At 45.9% G+C, this 19,454-nt stretch overlaps 1 protein-coding gene and 1 pseudogene across 1 annotated transcript in view; one reads left to right on the forward strand and one right to left on the reverse strand.

Moving 5' to 3' along the window:
• The window catches only part of Abtb2 (ankyrin repeat and BTB domain containing 2), a 155,606-nt gene that overhangs the window by 132,345 nt on the left and 3,807 nt on the right, over nucleotides 1–19,454 (reverse strand). The window lies entirely within an intron of this gene.
• On the forward strand, nucleotides 1,009–1,937 carry LOC110565887 (large ribosomal subunit protein uL10-like; annotated as a pseudogene).

Consider the following 19,454-nt stretch of genomic DNA (forward strand, 5'->3'; position numbering starts at 1 on the left):
GAAAACAGCCCCATTTGAAGCTGCAGAACTCAGCTCAGGAAAATAGATGGACTGTTCTCGTCTCTTTTCCTAACTGCAGCCTGTATGCCAGCCATGTGTATTTTGGATTCCTTCCCACCCTACCATGATTTCCTGTCAAAGTCTGGGTCCCATGGTAACTGGAGAAATTTGGCGTGCTGGCTCCCTACGCAATGGCTGGCCACAGAGGGAATGCCAGGCGGGCATCTCCTTCTCAGCAAGCATGTTTCCTTCTTCCAGCCCTGTACTACAGTGGTGTTCTTTCTCACAAACTCTTCCTAATAAAGTATTCCTTTTTCTACACACATCTACTGCCTAACCTCTCTTGCTTACCTGGGAAAGAAGTGAAACCCTTTTTGTAGCGTAAGAAGGCCTTTTCCTTTAAAAAGTGATGGGTGGAGGAGGGGTACTACAAGGCTATCAGAAACACATCAAGGGCATTCCAGGTAGCAGACGATCCACCAGATTAGTAAGAGCACAATTTCACTTAAGGGTGGGTGGAAGTCACTCTGAGAAATGTCTTCTTGGGTGAGGAGTCTCAGGGACACTGACATGTCCCTGACAGACCACAGCCCAAATGATACAGCCTCCAGGACCATGCGGATCCCTGGCCCCAACCTGGCTTACTAGCCATGGTCTTCTAAATGTCCTACATAGTCTGCACCGCAACCACCTACTGAATGAGTGCCTTCGGCTTAAAGCTGATCACAAGCCACTGCTCTTGACACAGCACTTGACACTCTGTAAGTGTAGGAAGGGGATTCTGCCGATAGATCCGAGCCTTGGACTCCATCACTGCCTGAATGCCCTGTCACCTGCACAGTCCCGCCTGCTTCATGAAGAAAACAGCACAAAACCCACTCAGGTTAATACCTAATGTAGAACATGCATAATATAATCTTCCCCCCCGCCAAAAAAAAAAATAAATAAAACCCTTGCTCTCGCCAGCATCTTTAAACCCTGTGTGGCAATCCCTGATGTACCGTGGTGATGCCCAGGGAAGAGAGAGCGACTTAGAAGTCCTCCCTTAAGGTCATCCAACTTTTGGATGATTACCCAAAATGCTTCACTGTGGGAGCAGACAACGTGGGCTCCAAGCAGATGCAGCAGATCCGCACGTCCCTTCGAGGGAAGGCCGCAGGGCTGATGGGCAAGAACACCCTGATGCGCAAGGCCATCAGGAGCCGCCTGGAGAACAACCCAGCTCTGAAGACACTGCTCCCTTACATCCAGGGGAATGTGGGCTTTGGGTTCTCCAAGGAGGACCTCACTGAGATGAGGGACATGCTGCGGGTCAATAAGGTGCCAGCTGCTGCTCCAACCGGTGCCATTGACTCCTGTGAGGTCACTGTGCCAGCTCAGGACACTGGTCTGGGACCTGAGAAGACCCTGTTCTTTGAGGCTTTGGGCAGCACCACTAAAATTTCCAGAGGCACCGTTGAAATTCTGAGAGACGTGCAGCTGATCAAAACTGGAGACAAAGTGGGAGCCAGTGAGTCCATGCTGACACCTCCTCCTTCTTCTTCTTCGGGCTGATCATCCAGCAGGTGTTTGCCAATGGCAGCATCTATAACCTGGAAATGCTTGACATCACAGAGCAGACTTTGCACACTGGCTTCCTAGAAGGTGTCCGTGATGTTGCCAGCATTTGTCTGCAAATTGGTTACCTGACTGTGGCCTCAGGGCCACACTCTATCATCAGTGGATACAAGCGGGCCCTGGCCTTGTCTGTGGATACCAACTATACCTTCCTACTTGCTGAGAAGGTCAAGGTCTTCTTGGCTGATCCATCTGCATTTGTGGCTGCTGCCCCTGTGGCGGTAGCCACCACTGCTACTGCTGCAGCCCCAGGCAAAGCTAAAGCCAAGGAAGAGTGGGAGGAATCCAATGAGGATATGGGATTTGGTCTCTTTGATTAAATTACCTCCCAAAGCAACCAGTTCAGCTAGCTAATTTTGAAAAACATGGAAATGAAGCTTACTTATCTTTAAAAAAAACAAAAACAAAAACAAAAACAAACCTTCAACTTGGATATCCTTTTGTTTTCTTCCTTTTGACTTAAGAAAGATTTATAATTGTAGGCTTTTGGGCAATCATATGGGGTGGTTTTTGTTTAGTCTTAAAAATGTTAGCATCCTTGCCACTTCAACAAACATGGCAACCAGGGCACACCACAGCATCAACTCTCAGGTTAGGGAAACAGGTCCAGTCCAGGTCTCTACCCTGTAATACAGCTATTGATTTATATAATACAGCAAATAGACCGTCTCTGAAACACAGGTTTGGGGAGGAAAGGTGCAGAACAGTTGCTTTTTTTCCATGCTCATTTTTCAATCAACTTGAGCATAAAGAATTTCTAGAAGAGTCCTGAAAGTCACTGTGGGAACAATCCAAGACAGTGGTAGAACATGGAAGGCACAGAGGACAAAGGAAACAAATGCTACAGAGACAACAGGGGCCTGACTCTCTGGAGCCAACATTGCCAACCAGAGACAAAACAGCTCTGCCTAACCTTGTGATGCCTGTTGGATGAATTTCTTGCTGTGGACTTCATTATGCCCTGGCCCATTAGGTTTTCCCAACTAAGTGCTGTAAATCAGCCCTACGTTTTCACTTTTCACATAAAGACACTGAAGCTCAGAAGTGTTTAACAATGTCCCAACCCTCGAAGTTCAGAATAGTTGACGGCGACAGAAACCAGACCTCTGGGGGTACTTGAGGTGGATGCGGGGGTTGCTGACAGGAAGGGCCATTGGGGCACCTAAGCTCCTTTTGCTATTGCTATGTGCATCCTCACGTATCCTCATATATTCCAGGCTGACCTCAAACATGTGAGGTAGCAGAAGATGAGCTTGACCTTCTCATCTCCCCTCCTCCCCCAAGTGCTTAATGTGTGCCACAACTAGTCCAGGTAGTGCTGGGCACTGAGTCCACGGATTGATGCATGGCGGGCAGGCACTCTACCAGCTGAGCACATCCCCAGCACCGCTTTAGAGCTTGGGCATGACCTAGCTAAGTTACATCCATGTATACCTGGGTGACAATTCACTGGCTCCTTATGAACCTCAGTTCAACATACAGGAAAAAGAAATACTGCTACCTCAGATTACACAGCTGAGAGCCTGGAATGGAATTCAGGTCTCCTTAAGCTGGTGCTCTTGTCTCTGTCTCTTCATCACAGTCAAGAGAAGCTACACCTGAGAGTTACTTGTACCCAGATGCCGTTGACCTGGGACCATGTGATTGGGCTATCTCAAATATCCTCTGTGCTTCCCTGGGTTAAGGAAAAAGAAGCGTGGGTAGGGCAAAGCCGTAGGCAAAGGTTGTGATAGTTGGCAGTAGCCGTGAAAGTAGAGAGGACTAACACCATCCCAAGGCAAACACCATCAGCTCCAACCCTTGGAAAGAAAATCTTCCAGCTAATGTGAATGCTCCCCAAAGTGACTAATGAAAGCCTTCCATCTGGCACAGCGAGGACAAAACAACCCTGTCTTTGTTCACTGAGTTCAGAGTCACACAGGCGCTTATGCCCACGTGTTGCCCCAAACCTGAGAAGCAAGGCAATCTGAATATCCCGACTGTTCTGGGCAATCTGTGAAAACAGCCACTGTGGCTGGAGGAGGAAAACCTTGGTTCTCAGGTATTTTACACAAAATCACAGGCAATCACAGGGAACATCAATGGTAGCTTATAGCATGACCCAGGTGGTCCACAGCATGCTAATAATAAGTAGCCACCACCAATTGGGAACACACTAATTTTTAACCTCAGGTGCATTAATTTGATTTACCATAACCCTTCATTCATGACCACTTTTAATTAGTTATAATGATGTGAAATCAAGACAACTAGGGCTAGTGTAAACACAGACATCTAAACCACATGAGCCTCCCTCCCTGCTCCTCTTCTTCCCCCTCCTCCTAAGATACAGATGATCATAATCTGTATGTGGCCCTCACCTTCCCTTTTAGGCTGTATTGATCTGACCTGTAATATACTCCTTCAGTACCTTTTTGCTTTAACTTTACAAAAATTGACCTTATGTTTCTCACTATAATTTTGCTAAGGTTTATCCCATTCATATTTTTTTTTTCACCCAGCTATTCACTGCCAAGTGAGGCAACATATTTCATAAAATCAGTGCTTTTGCATTTCACCCTTTTGTGGCGCAGACATTGAATCATGGACCTGGCACATGCTACGTGAGGGCTCCACTACTGAACTGAATCTCCAGCCCCAAATTTTAGCTTTACAACACACGTGGTAAGGTACAGCTTTTGGCCTAATATTGAAAATTAAAAGACAAAGCAGGGCTAGGGTGTCACAGCTCAGAAGTAAAGCATAAGTCAGGCATGCACAAGGCCCTGAGTCGATCCTGAGAGCCAGAAGAAAATATAATAAACAAAACAGAAAAACCTTCCCAGAATTATACTCAGAAAGGAGCCTAAGCAGGACTAGCAACACCCAGATTTCTCCCCTTAATGCTCAGGATATATTTGATATTTGATGCTCAGGATATATATATATATATATATATATATATATATATATATATATACATCAGCCCTGGGCCTACTCTACCAAAACAACTAATATCCTGTGAATTCAGGATTCACAAGATATTTCAGTAACTATCCGAGGAAGCCAGTAGTAGTGACTCCATCTTAGACGGGAACGTAGTTAAGCAGTTACTGATTAGGAAAGACGTGGACCCAGAATCTGAATGCAGGCAATCAGTTTGCACAGTCCCGCCCTTCAGCCATTTAGAGGATGTTCCTCTGAGAGTCTGTTATCAGACCGACACACATAACAACTAGACACAGGCCTATGTTTGCACCCCAAGTGCTGATGGTAGCATTCCCAGAACCTGACCCACGCATTAGGCCCCATCCAGCAAGTATGCCTGTGTGTAGGGGCTGAGTAGGGGAGGGGCTAGGGGTAAGGAAGAAGGACAGCATATCAAAACATGAACAGCTCACTGAAAAAAAAGCAAACCAGTTTTAGCTGGGTCTGGAGAGAAATGAATGGCTCCAAAATAGGAGACTAGAGGGGAAGCAGCAATGCCTTGAGGAGAGAGAACACAAAACATCTTTTGTGGGAAACTCTGACACTCACCTACAGGACTGAATTATTTGACCTACCCTCAGTGAATTATTTGACCTACCCTCAGTAGCCTGGTTTTATTTTAAATGGTGCTTGCTTTTTGCATTTTTATTTACTTAGTATGTGTGTGGAGAGGTGGGCATGCACTTGTGTCAAGGCATGCACTTGTGTCAAGGCATGTGTGTGCGGGTCAGGGAATAACCTACACACTTGGTTCTCTCCTTTCACCATGCAGGTCTCAGGGATTACACTGAGGTCACCAGGCTTGGTGGCAGGTGTCTTTACACGCTCAGCCATCTCACCCACCACTGCCTACTGATTTTGACTCAAACATTCGGGATGGAAAGTAGATCTTGAAGTCTGATGGCAATAAACTCAAACATTGCTTCTTCCACCTGCTTATCAATGAGTGACCACTGCTTGGACTAATCACTTTAACTGTCTCTAGTCCTCACTAACAGGATCTTCCAGCATGTAGTCTACAATGAGGATTCCAAGAGACAACCCACAAAGATCACTGGAATCTTCCTCATCTCCCAGAAGGCACTGGACAGAGATGACTACTCATTCAGTGTGAGTGGTTGAGAGAACTGGACAAGACTGCTGACTACTGTTCTCTTTTCCTAGGCACTCCAAGCTCCTCCTTGAGTAATGGCCTCATCTGTTACTCAGAAGAGAAGTCACAGGCGAGCCTCAGATACTACCTCTAATCAGTCTCTCTTGGCCTGGACTTCCCCGGAGGGAACACACTCAGAGGTTCTGGCATAGAACTCCGCTGATAACCAGAGAGGCCAGACAGTTTCATTCCCCTACCTGCTCATCTCAATCACCTGAAGAACACTGAAGAGTACGGTCTAGATCTAGACTTTCAAAAATGCATGAAATTAGAAGAGGGATGTTGGAGGTACCAACAGGACAGGGAGGGGATCAAGTGATAGCAAGAGGTGAAGAACATGGCCAAAGTACACCACAAATATGTGGAAATGCCAATGATGAAACCCAGTGCTTTGTAGAAACACTACATGCAAAAAACAAAACAAAACAGGAACAGCATAAATATAGTCACCACCAGACATTAGAAAAAAATTAATTTTGGAGGAAAAAAAGAAAAATAAATATCACCCAGACATTCTATATCCAATTTTAAAGGTTTAAAATTAATATAGCCAGGTAAATACCATTTTTAAGTGCCTCAAGATGTTCTAGAAATCAGCCAGTCCTGGAAATGGTCGAGTTAAGGGTCTCTTGTGTTTTTGGAAGGAGGAAGATAAGTGCGGGCTCAAACCAACACACATGCATTCTTTCCTCTCCTCTCTCGCACTCACACACTTAGACACTCACTGGGTCCTTTGGAGAATGAAGGCTGTGCCAACAGTGGACTTCAGCACAGGTGACAACCAAAACAACTGTTTGGCAAGATGAGTCAGAGTTACCCTTTAACCAGGAATGATTCGTCAGGCTAGGGAAGCCCACAAGAAAGACCACAGCTTGGTCAGCCTGGGAAGGTCCACAGTGGGGCCATGTTTCCCAAATGGTGACAACATTAGTGATGCAATATCCTGGCCTCGTGTCCTTCCTTTTTTCGGAGGTTTTCTTCGTGAATGGTTCCTCCCTGTAGATCCAGGCATAGAAAAGAGAGAGGAGAGCAGGAGGGGTGGCAGCTGGATTCCTCTAATGTAGATATATGCCTTGTAACAACTGTGGCAAAGATTCCTGCACATCGTACACATAGTTCCAAGTTATTTGGAGTTCATCCCAAGTGTCAGATTTGGCACATCTAACTGTGGGCAAATGAGTGGCAACTGCATTAGGCACGTGGGTACACCATACGAGCAACAAATCCTACAGAAAGAACTCTGCTCTGATTACACTATGTGACTGGGCAGTGCTGCTTACACAGCCTGACACAGCAGGGGGAAAGCAGGCTGGTGGTCAGCTGTGAGCTTCTGGAATGACAACTGTGTTGTACTTTTTATCTCTGCCATCCAGGGAGATACGAGAGAAAAGAAAAGAGACCACATGGAGTTCGGGCTACACACACGTAATTTACACATTGGCTTTAAGTGCTAGCTCCCCTCCTGATTACTTTCTATCACTTAGACAACTGATCACCAACTAGACAATGCAGACAGCTCACAGCAGAGTCAAGGATCCCCAATGCTTTCCCTGGAAAGCACACAGGATGAAGGTGGAAACTGCAGCTCACTCCTCTTAGTACTGTATGTTGGATAACCAGAGGATGTGAGACTGCAGATAAAGACTTTACTGTGCCCCATCTCATTTGAATCCTTTCGAGCATACCACCAAGGAGGTTCTCCGGTACTATTCCCTTTTGTACAGATGGGAGAACTGCAGTAGAGAAATGTTAAGTTATTAGACATGTAATCTAGGCAAATGAGTGAATAGTCGTGGGTTGGACCCAGGACCCAAGTGTGAACAGATATTCGTCTCCTCTGCTCTCTCTACAGAGTAGAGAGAGTAACCTCTCCTTGTCCCAAAGATGCTCCTTCCAAATTTCCCTCAGCCAAGATCTCAATAAGGACCCTGTGTTTGTCTCAATTCTTACAGCACAGGGTGCAAAAGACCCACAGGGCACATGAGACACTCAAACCTGAAACTCTGGGACAGTTTGAGGAGTTTCTGTTGGTCACCCACGGTCTTGGGGGTTGCACCCCAAGTAACTGACAGGCTGGCTTTGGGCAAAAGTCCCATGAAAAGACCATACCCAGGGCATGGAAGGAACAGACAGTTCCTTGGTGAATGTGAGCTCAAAAGTAAGCTCTAAAAAACAAACACTGATGTGACTAGCAGGCCCTTCAATAAACCAGGGAGGAGAGTCCAGGGCCTTGAAGAAGCAGACCCTAAGCCTGAGTAACATGAGCAGCAACAGTAGCAATTTACCCCTTAGAGTGTTTGGGGGTCACTTGCAAATAGCCATTAAGTACAGGATACTGTAGCCTCTACTGAGGGAATGTGTAATAAGCTTTGTCAACACTGTGTAGCAAGCATTGTTTTATGCCCATTTTTTTTTTTTGCCATTTTGTTTAACCCTGGTGGAATCCCCTTGAGGTTTTTCTAAAACCCTTTCACTGACAAGGGATCTTTCTTAGAGAAGCTAAGTGACTTGCCCTAGGCCACAGAGCTTGGAAACCATAAAACATGACCTCGTGTGAAGGATCCAAAGGTTAGAGCCACAAAAATCAATGACCTTAATCTCTCCTTCCATGAATCTTCCTACTTCTGCAAACAGAGGGCTTTCTTGAGGAGCTGGGGAATAGTTAAAAACATTTAGACCCATGAAAATCCAGAAAGCTGGTGCAAGTGACCAGCTGGTGACCTATAGTCTAATGGCATGCTGTCTCATAGAACTGTCTATGATGATGGACATGTTCTATATCTGCCTTGTCCTGTATGGCAGCCACTGGGCATGCGTGCTGATGGAACACTGGAAAGGAAGCTTGCGTGAGACGATGTTTAGCTGTATCAAATTTTATTATGTTTAAACTTAATGACCCACATGTGGCTATGGCTGCGTTATTAAAGAGTAACTCCAAAGCTTTTCATACATATTCGTAGGCACCACAAAAGGAAGGTTGTGAGAATCCCCTGGCTTCCCTGGGGCAGCCCTTGTGTGAGTGAGTAAAGAAAAAATAAAAATAAAACTCACTCCTGAGCTCTGATCTTGGAAACTCTGCAGCTAGAGAAGAGAAATGGCCTCTCACCAACCCCATCCCCATAAAAGAAACACACAAAATTAAATGCATAAAAGGCCTCAACTTAGTTACCTAGGAAAGGCTGCCACTCTCTCTGAGGACGAATGCCTTTGGCTTAGGATGACACAGGACTCAAGTACGATAGAAAGGGATGAGCCAGAAGAATAAACAAGAGGAGGTCAGGCGCTCTCTGAGGTGACATAAATCCAGAGGAAATGGACTCAAGGAGCCAGAAGCTTCCAAACATTCGTCCTCTCCAACTATTTTAGGCAACCAATTCACTCAGTTTCTCAGGGGTTATTTCATTCACTTCACCAGAGAGACGGATCAGACTTTAAATAGGCAGAGGAACACCTCCAGCTCAGCCCCTCTGCAGGCCAGCACCCAGCCAAGGGAGGCTATTTTAAGGCACCTAAAAGGCTCCCTGTTCTAAGCAGAAGGGGAGCTTGCTGCAGTTTCTCTCTCACCCTCTACCAACCCCATCATTTCTTTGCTAATAAAATCTCCCTGTGCTTCTCTCCACCCAGGCGCTTCTGAGGACAGGAGAAGGGAGGCAGCAGGGTGAATGAGGACTCAGGCCAGGCCGTCCTGTTTTATCAACAACATCCAGGGGATTTCTCTGAACTTCACTCTCTTCAGCAAGACTACATACGCGTGAGACTGATACATACAATGGCAAGAACCACATAACACAACACACGTGAAGCACACAGCCCCGGCACACTGAGACTCAGCACTTAGTAGTTTACCAGCTGGAGATCTGGGTTGAGACTACAGTCTGTTGGCTCCTCTGGTGGAGGAGGACACACGCGTGGTTGGGAACTAGAGAATCTGGAGTAAGGCTGCCTGGGTCTGATTATATGACCTGTGAGATCTGAGCCGGTTACTTAACCTCTTTACACGGTTCCTTCTTCCTAGAGATGTAATTAACAGAAGCTTTAGCAGCGGATTAAACATCAGGACTGCCTCAGATTTAACTTTACCCTTCCCAGGTGAGCCCAGCACTCCAGGCTTCCCTTGGAACTCTCCGGGGAGCCCTGCAGATGAGGAGCGAGCCAGGCAGCATAGCTAAGGAGTGAAGGAAGGCCATCAGCCTGGGCGGGGCAGGAACAAGCACTCCAGACCAGTGATGCTCTGCCCACTAATAATAGCTAATGTCTGAGAGCTTGCTGTGTACCAGACGTTCCCAGGAACTCTACCCACATCGTGTGGGCCCTTTTCCACACCATTTCCTTCAGAGTTTCTGAAGGAAGGTCCTCGCATTAGTCACACGCACACGTTTACTTTGAAGCTCTCTGAGCGACAATGACATGTATCTACATCAGGGAGCTAACGAAAGAGCAACTTGGTGAGAACTGTGACATCTCCATTTAACAGCAGAGGAAAATTGAGACACTGGGTAGTCCAGGCAGCGGCAATCATAAGTTTCCATCTAGCTACCCTAGGCCCCCTGCTAGGAGGAGCAGGCCCTTCGACACACCCAGTGTCCTGTGAAGACTTTCTATATTAATTCCCAAGTCACTCACGACTGACTTGCAAGAACCCAAAGCTGCCTGAACACAGAGTCTAGTTTTCCCAGGAGTGAAAGATATGGATGTCAAGTTACAAGCGGACCATAGGACAAGTGGACCCAATTAGACAGAGCACATGTTAATGAGCAGAAACAGCAGAGCTGATGACCTTCATGAAGCCCGCTGACCCCCTGCAAAATAGCTTCTTCAAGTCATCAACTGAAGATGTTAATACTGGAAATTAACCTTCTCCTGCCCAAGTCTCTGGCCAGTCTTGTTGAGCCATGCCTTTGGAAGAACAAATGAGTATAGTGATTCAATCTATTACACTGGTAAGAAAGTTTGAGGTGGCCTTGGCTCCTGCCCAGCTTCCTACTTGCTATCTCTGTAGGTTAAGTTTAGGACAAACAACCAAATCTATGCTTGAGTCTCTGATTTAATCCTACCTCTTTAATACTTTAGTGAATGCCTGGCCCATAAATCTTACTGTCACATTCAGTTTTCTCTCCTAACTTACATATCAGACTGTAGGCAAATACCATTGGCTGTGACTTTAAAACACATCCAAGACCTCTTCTATGACAACCTGGTCCAAGTCGTCCCCTCACCTGGTTCTAGTCCCACCCTCCCGTGGTCCAAGTTCCTCTTTCTTTCACCTCAATTATTGCAAAACCCTCTTACTCGGTCACCTTGTCTCTACCCTTGATACTGAAGTCCACTCCCAACAGAGCAGAGAGAAGAACCTTATTAAAATGCAAATCAAATTGTGCCAATCTGCTCAAGTTCACCATAGCATACTCAGCTTTAAAGACAAGGCACTGTTACACAATCACACTGAGTTCTTTTCTCTTCTCCCAGCTCCTGCTCCATGATGAACCCAACCACACTCATCTCAGTGCTTTCTGCAGCAAAAGGAACACTTGCTATTCCCTCTACTGGGAGCTGCCTTCTCCAACCATGACAGCCTCACTGTGGCTCCTCCATTGTGCCCCCTGTCCTCACTTTCAGCAGAGCCAGCACCTCCATTCATTTGGTCTGTCACTGCTCCCTGGGACGCTGTCCAGTACACAAAAATCCTCAATAAATATTTGCTCAACAAATGATGCACCCCAAACTGAACTTTCCTCCCTGCTCCTAACCCAGAATCCCTCCCACTGTAAACCACCTTCTCCTCAGAGTCGAGCTAAGTGGAAGATATTATCTCTGAGACTTTACAAAGGTCCCTTGGACAGGGGATTATTCTGATGAGTGTCAGGGGCAGCTCTACCCCGGGGCCTTGTCTTACACCACTGCACTGAATCCCAGCACATTTCTGGCTTGTCCTGCCTGCCCTGGGAGGATTAAGTCCAAAAGAACAGCTGCGAGTAATTTGCTTTCCAATTTTGTCTCCGTGTATAACTTGATCTACCCAGATCAGAGATGAAGAAGAAACCAGCAGGGCCTGAGTTCTCGAAGAGGCAACCCTGTCTTGCCTTACCTGGAACATTTCACTGATCTTCATTTTAGGATTTGAGTGGGTGGGAGGAGAAGGACCCAAGCCACCTCATTTAACCTCATTTCTCATCCTTGCCTTCCCAAGTCCTCCTCAAACTTTGAGGAGAAAAGTTAAAACCTGCACACCTCAGGGTACCAAGCTCTGCATCTTGGCTTTCAGAACTCCTGGCCTTCTGTCATCTTCAGTGACTCTCATTTTCCCTCTTCTTTGAAAAGCCAGGCCTGCCAACTCCAACACACAGCATTTTAAAAATATCATTCTGGATTATACAGCATTGCCTTCTACATTCCTCACAATGCCCGTCTGTGTCCCTCACAGGATAAAGAAGGGTGTAGAGTATTTATTTTTTTTCTCTAGCTTCTCCCCTTCTATAAATACCCTAGTCTGGGTAGGCAGGCTTCAAACACCAGCTGTATGAAGTCACCTCAGGGCTGGACCTCGCCACAGTGCTGGCTTGCCAGGGCCTGGACACAGCTGTCAAGCAGTTAATGTCAGCCAGAAGTACACAGAACTCATCCTTCTGAGAACAGGCAAAGCAAAACCTAAGTACAGCAATCACAACAGATGCTAATGTTAAAAAGATGGCGTTCAGTCTCACCAGCCAGCTGGGTCTGAGAGCGCAGCCTGCTTCAGCCAGGGCCTTTTCTTTCCTTGGGATACTAATTACAAGGGTCCACCCTAGGGAAATGATTTCACGGAGTTCTTGTGGGGTCCAGAAAATTTCCAGAGACAGAAGGGCCCCCAGAGAGTCTCCTCCGACCTTCTCATACCACAGAGATCCAGGAAAAGAGAGAGAGAGAGAGAGAGAGAGAGAGATATGATTCACTCAAGTCACAGAGAGGGCAAGCTCCTGTCCAGAACTTTCTTGATTCAAGTCCATAGTTCTCTGTGCTAGATTGTTCCAGACACTGGTGTATACACATCTGCCTGGTATACAAATATCAACTTATATTATAACTTTCCTCACAGAAAATATTGATCTCATACTGTAGAAAGCATAAGCCAAAAAGTTTTCCACAGAAAGGGCTAGGGCATAGCTTGGTCGAGCAGTGCTTGCCCAGGATGCACCAGACCCCAGGCTGGATCCCTAGCACTTGAAAAACAAGCTTCCAACAAAAGCTTGTTGTTGGAATGGTTTTCTTGTCTCACACTCTTAGAGATTCGATTTCATCTCTCCCTGGACTTAGGTTTCTATTGCCAGGACTTCCAAGTTCAGTCTCTCTATTTAAATTTTGTCCTCATGAAACTCTTCCTAGCTTACATTTAGAAAGGAAGACCTTCACATCATTAGCTACAAATAAGTCTATATGTATTTTTGTAATATCCTCATGAAATTTATCTTTTTTGAGTGACCAGAAAATTCCTTCATCACGCTGGGGTCAGGAAAAGGACACACACACCTAGGGTGTTAGCCAAGCCAGTATGATCTCCGAATTTTGCTGTCAGGGCTTGACTGAACTCTAGAGAATACAATCCAGAGGAGGATGAATTATAAAATGCTTTTATAATCACGAGCACTTGACAGAAAGTCTTTATCAATATTCTAGAAATACATCAACAATAGCTAGAAAAGAGCTACACATCAAACGCGAGCTGTCAGCTGGCAATCTCTGTACTGGAAATTGAGCACATCAGGTTAGACTTAAAGCCAATGAAGAGGTCTAGGACCCTTTTAGCTCATCTTGTTTTCATGCTGCTCCCTACTTCCACAGTGGGAAATTCTGCAAGAGTAAACTCGGTGGTGTTTAATAAGTTTACCACTGCGAGCCTTCAGTATGTACAGGGATCACTTTAGCCTGACGAACTAATCAAGTCAGAAGCCAAGTTCAACAAGAGAAGCGAGGCTAATCGAAAGGTTTCTGTGCCCCTTCAGCTCAAGTTTGCTCGTTTAAAGTCTTGTATTACTTTCACTGCTACAACAGCAGATGGGTGCATTTTTGAGGTCAAGCTTTCAATCAACAAGATGGGGAACGGGAGGTCTGGCTTGTGGTTAAGATGAGCACCACAGCAGACACACTCCATTTCTGAATTATAAAAATAAGTTTTGGAAAACGCTCTGGCAGCCTTCTTCACATCTGGATAAAAGATGTGGGGATTTTTTTCCTTTTTCCTGTGTTATCTCCTCTACTCTTCCCTGTTACGTAGCTGAGCCTCCCAGCCAAGCAGGGTCACTTGCTGGCGTTCAAAATGCATGCATTGGTCTTTCCCACACTGTCCCTTCTTTTTCTTTCTTGGTCAAAGTTCTGTTGCCCACATTTGCATTGGGCTCACAAGCTACATCTCCTACAAGAAGCCTCAACTCCCTTCCACCCCCTGGAGCGCCCACCCCATCACCTTTGTAAAGCTTCAAGACCTTCATCTATGGAGTGGAAACTACATCTCCTTTGCAGAAAGGCTGGGTGGCTGAATGAAATTAGCCCATGAGGTGAGTGACATCATGCAATCGATGGGGGCTATCAGCAATGTTTCCATATTTGTTTTATGCAAAAGGACAAAATTCTCTGAAGCTGTCCATATGCATGCTCTGCAGTCCCTCTTAGATCATAAACTCCTCGAAGCAACACTCCTCCAATCCTTCTTGCTTGCCTTGCACATAGCCACTGCTACAAGCACGTAGATCAAGGAGGCTGCTGGGGCATTTCTGCCTCACTGCTATGTGAAGTAGATCAAGGAGGCTGCTGGGGCATTTCTGCCTCACTGCTATGTGAAGTAGATCAAGGAGGCTGCTGGGGAATTTCTTACGCTAACTTGGGCTGTTTCTTCACCACCTCCTTTCAACTGAACACGCAGCTCCAAACAGACAAAGATGAAAACCCATCTAAGTCTTTTTAAAAACAAGCAAAGCCAGGCATGGTGTTTCAGGCCTCTAAGCCCAGCACTCAGGGAGGTAGAAAAAGAAGGATCAGAACCTTGAGGTTATCCCCAGCTACACAGTTGGTTATAAGCATGTCCAGTTTACTAAAGCCTGCCTCAAAACAAACGAAAACAACCAATCATGTTGCCCACATTGAAGATGAGCAAAACAGGAATCACCTGCCATCCCCATGTCTCAGGAATTGGATTCAATAAACCAGTTCCAATAGCCACAACAAAACTGCTACCACAAAGTCTAGAGCTTTAAGTATGTTATTGTTCTTGTTATCTTGACAGAGGTGGGCATGAACTCAGAGCAAGAGAGCAAACCTCACTGAGGGACAGTCCTTCCATAACTGAGCAGGGCATGAAGGCGCTTTTTCCAGACTCCATAACTTCTTCTTACCTCCAGTAATCAAGTATTAGTCATCAAGGAGAGCCCTGTGACTAACACTTGCCACCTGGGATTTGGGTCATGCTCCACCCCTCCACGAGAGACTCAAGTAGCATGAATCTTTTAACAAAAGGGAAGAAAATTAGTGCATTCAATAGAAGTATGTTAAAAATAATAAAAGCCCCTTAAAGAGATGCTTATTAATTATTCACAATCATCCTATGAGTTGGCTATTACAGTCCTACCTGACAGAGCAGTGTTTTCCAATCAAGGGTGAATGTGTTTCCCATGAACATCTGGAAATGTTGGGAGCCATTTTGGGTTGTCACAACAACTGGTGGGAAGAGGTTTATGAAGCATCTTACAATGCACAGAACAGCCTCATGACAAATCAGTCCCTAATGCCAACAGTGCCAACTTTGTTATAGAGAAAGAAACTAAGGCACAGAAGTTAAGGAATTTGTCCCACACCCAACAGTTCACAAGTGAGGCTGGGAGGAATCACACTCAGTGGCCTACCCCCAGGCAGTGCTCTCTCACCAAACCCTCAGTAACCCTAACATCCCTGGGACATGGAATAGTCATCAGCACAACTACCTGGGTAGAAGAATGGGCTGCTCTTTGAGTAGCAGAGGAAAGAGACTTGGGTTGCTTTCCTTGAGGACATGAGTTCACTAACAGGCAAAGCAGTTTGGGAGGCCCAACCTGGACTCTAAAAGCCAGAGCATCTTGGCACGGTACTGTGCTCATTGCTTTGTGTTCTGTACTCTTAGTACCAAGATGCAGTAGGCAGCTGAACATAGTTCTAAGGAAATCAATGTGCCCTTCAGGAAGGCTCTTCCAGGCCTGGAAGATGGCTTACTCAGGCATCACTGAGGCTCACTGAAGCCAGTCTAGCCTACTCAGCAGGTTTCACCCAGGCCACAGAAAGACTGTCTCCAAACAGACAAGGTGGGAAGCACCTGATGAAGAATGACCCCAGACGCTGACTTCTGGCTTCCACATGTACATATATGCACACCCACATATACACACAAATACATGCACATGCAGAAAGAAAGGAGGGGGGATCGGTTGATTCTTCTGCTAACCACAGGCAGGTGAGCTAAGCCCCACCCTCAACCTCCTGAAGACCAGTAAATTTGGAGTAGCTTTTGCAGCTTTCCCTGCCTTACATGTCCACCTGCCCTGAGCTGGCTCACCCCGCTTTTACCAAAGAGCATCACCCTGGCAAGTCCTCAGCTTTTCCATTCAGCTGATTGTATTGATCACCTAGGAGCTGCAACTTGTCAAGGCACTCCCTGGGGCAGCCCAGCCCCCTCCACTTCGAGAGTAGGAATAATGGTACCTTCAAATCAATGGCACCTCCATCGTACACTCTTTGGGCCTGGAAAGCATTGGCTGGTCTGGGGAGCTTAAAGTGCCTAGACACAGTAGGTCATTTACAAATAAGATCTATAAGACGTAATAGTGTTGACATTTGAAGAGGGTCAAGTACTGACCTGTTCCTTGCTACTTCTCATTCTATGATTCTTCAGAGCAAAAGTGCATACTTGGGGCTTAAAGCAAAATAGGGCCCAGCCACCATCACTGAGCTGTGAACAACAGGCTGCTGAGGATCTCTCTGTGGAAAGCATCCAATTTGAAGCAAGTTGATGGGGACTCAGCAAGAATGACTGCTCTGTGGCCTACTGGAAATCTGCTGTAAAACTCCACTACACTAGGTACCCCACAGGGAAGGCATTTGTCTAACAAGAACCAGCCACCATCCAATTCACACCCCACTCATCTCATCTCAGAAGGCCTTGGGAAGAATGGTGGGAGTTAGGATAACCATTACTGGTATGATGTCCTCCCTGTGATGTGCTCACCCCAAATGATGCTTCTGTTCGTCAAGGGCTTGAACTTCTCTGCTTTCTTAAAGGCAAAGGTTCTTCCAACATGTAAAAAGAATTCAAATACAAATTTTGGTAAGATCTATGGGCTGCCCTACACTCACAGAATCCCCAAAAGTTGAACATTTGTGCAGGCCTCAAGGGAGATGGCAAAGTCGGTAAGGTCACAATTTGATGGAGACAGGAGCAGGAAACAATTGAAGAACATGCCTTGGGTGCTGTAGAAACGTCAAGGAGGCTTGGCTCTTGGAGCTGACGAAGTCAGGTGAAGCTTTCTAGAGGAGGCCAGCCTAACAATTGCAGCTTGTTACTCATACTACCTAAGGCAGGGGCTGCATTTCTTGGCAAGCAGGGGGCGAGGGGGGAGGATAAGTTAGTTTTCATTTCCAAAGCTCGCTTTGTTTCAGTTCTGCAAGCTCCCTTGGCTATAACACAACAGTCAGAAAGAAGGGAGGTGCTTTCCTCCCTCAGTCTACCCAGGTGTTAAAACTGATTAAACAGCAACTCACAGCTCAATTAACCCTTGCTCCTTTGGCTAATTATCTCAGTGGAAATCCATCCCACAATCTCTTTGACAAATGAATGCTAGAGCCAGAATTTCCATTCCTGCTTTAGACACAGCCTCTTTATTTCTTGGCTGCAAATGAGATGTTGACACTTGTCTCAGCTGGTAAATAAGTGAATAATTCAGAAAACTCCTTAGTCACTATTTACAGCCCAGAGCTCCTTAGACAGCAGGGCTCATGTTATTGGCTACTACTAATGAAATTTCAGAGAAGCCTCCCCTGACTGCCACTCAAATTGTCCCCACCTATCCCATCATTCAATCCTAAACAAACAAAAAAAAACAACAAATGTCCCTGGGCATGGCAGCATACACCTGTGATCCTGGCACTTGGGTTAGAGGCCAGCCTGGGTTTCACAATGAGACCCTGTGTAAAAAAGACCAACCAATCAACCAATCAACCAACTGACACACACACACAGGCAAAATGGCTCAGTAGGTAAAGGCATATGCCACCAAGCCTAACAAGCCCAAGTTCAATCCCAAGAACCCAAACAGCAGAAAGAACTCACTCCAAGTTGTCCTCTGACATTTGGCCTCGGATCCGCATGTGCACCCACACAAATGCTCCCCCCCAACACAATAAATAAACATAACTTAAAAACATTTAGATCCAGACACCACCACCATTATTAATAGCAAGTCTTTGTTTACTTCTTCTTGTCCCTCAGAGGAGCATCACCACACCACTACTTAACCCACTGCAGCCTCAAGAGTGGGGCACGGCCAGGGGGTGAGTAAGTATTCATTAAAAACATTGCTCCTGTTGACTGAGCCTTTACTGCGTGCTACGACCTTTCTGATTTCTATCCTCATGCCTACCTTGTGAGTTAGGTGTTATTATCCTCCATGTCACAGATCACAAAACAGAGGCCTGGAGTTATTAAGAATTTCGCCCCCAGGTCCATCATAGAGGTAGGCTTCAAACGCTTACGTTGGCCACTGTGACAGAGCGTGCGTGCACGCCACATACAGCTCTGGAATGAAAATGCTCTCATCACTATCCTGTCATTTAACTGAAAGAAGAAACTGAATTCTCTCAAAGGCCATGATCACTCATGACATTTTGGCAAGAAAAATGGCCTGGAAGGAACCTAGAAAGGCTGTTCTGTATCAAACCTGCAGAGGGATGAGGTCCCTGAAAAGGGGAGGAGAAGACGGAGGCGAGGGAGTAGAAGAGAGAGGCTTCTACTTTCTGCCAGCCCCCTGTTTATAAATACCACTCTATTAAAGAGGTTTCTCTGCTTCCCATAAGGAAGTCATGAAGATCTCAGGGTTTAATGACACCGCCCTGGGATTCAAGACATCAATACCAAACGATCAACAATGTATAACTCCTGCTGCTCTACGGGGCTGGGATCCTGTTTTATAAACACTATAGAACTTTTATCATCCATCTCAGGCTGAGCAAAACCATATTTGTCTGGCACTCTGAGTAATGGACAAGAATAGATGGATTAGGGCTCTTAAATTCCCTGGTGAAAGACATTAAAAGTTTAAGAGCTCTATATTGCTGAGTCAAATGCATGTGCCCATGCTGTGTAATTAAGCACGCACAACAACAATACATTCATAATTTAAAAAGAGGACCCAGCAGGGCAAGGATACCAGCCAGCACTCTCCCTTCCCATATGTAGGCACTCACAACTTGGGTTTCAGCTGTATAAACTGTAACTTTGCTGGCTTTGGGGCCACTTTAATACAAAAAAGGTTTGGAGCTCTTATTTCTTTCCTAAGTGGTTTAGGCTTCCCTCTGAAGACAGTTTTCCAACATATGCAATTCATTGCTTCTCTAGCAAACATTCATTTCACTCTCTAAGGGGATTTAATAAATCTGCCTAGTTGCTGGTTAGTAAGACCACCCCCTAGTTTTTACGTATGAGAAGTGGGCATCCATGTCATGAAGG

This window comes from Meriones unguiculatus, chromosome 18 (genome assembly GCF_030254825.1).
Source record: "Meriones unguiculatus strain TT.TT164.6M chromosome 18, Bangor_MerUng_6.1, whole genome shotgun sequence".
NCBI classification, from domain to species: domain Eukaryota; kingdom Metazoa; phylum Chordata; class Mammalia; order Rodentia; family Muridae; genus Meriones; species Meriones unguiculatus.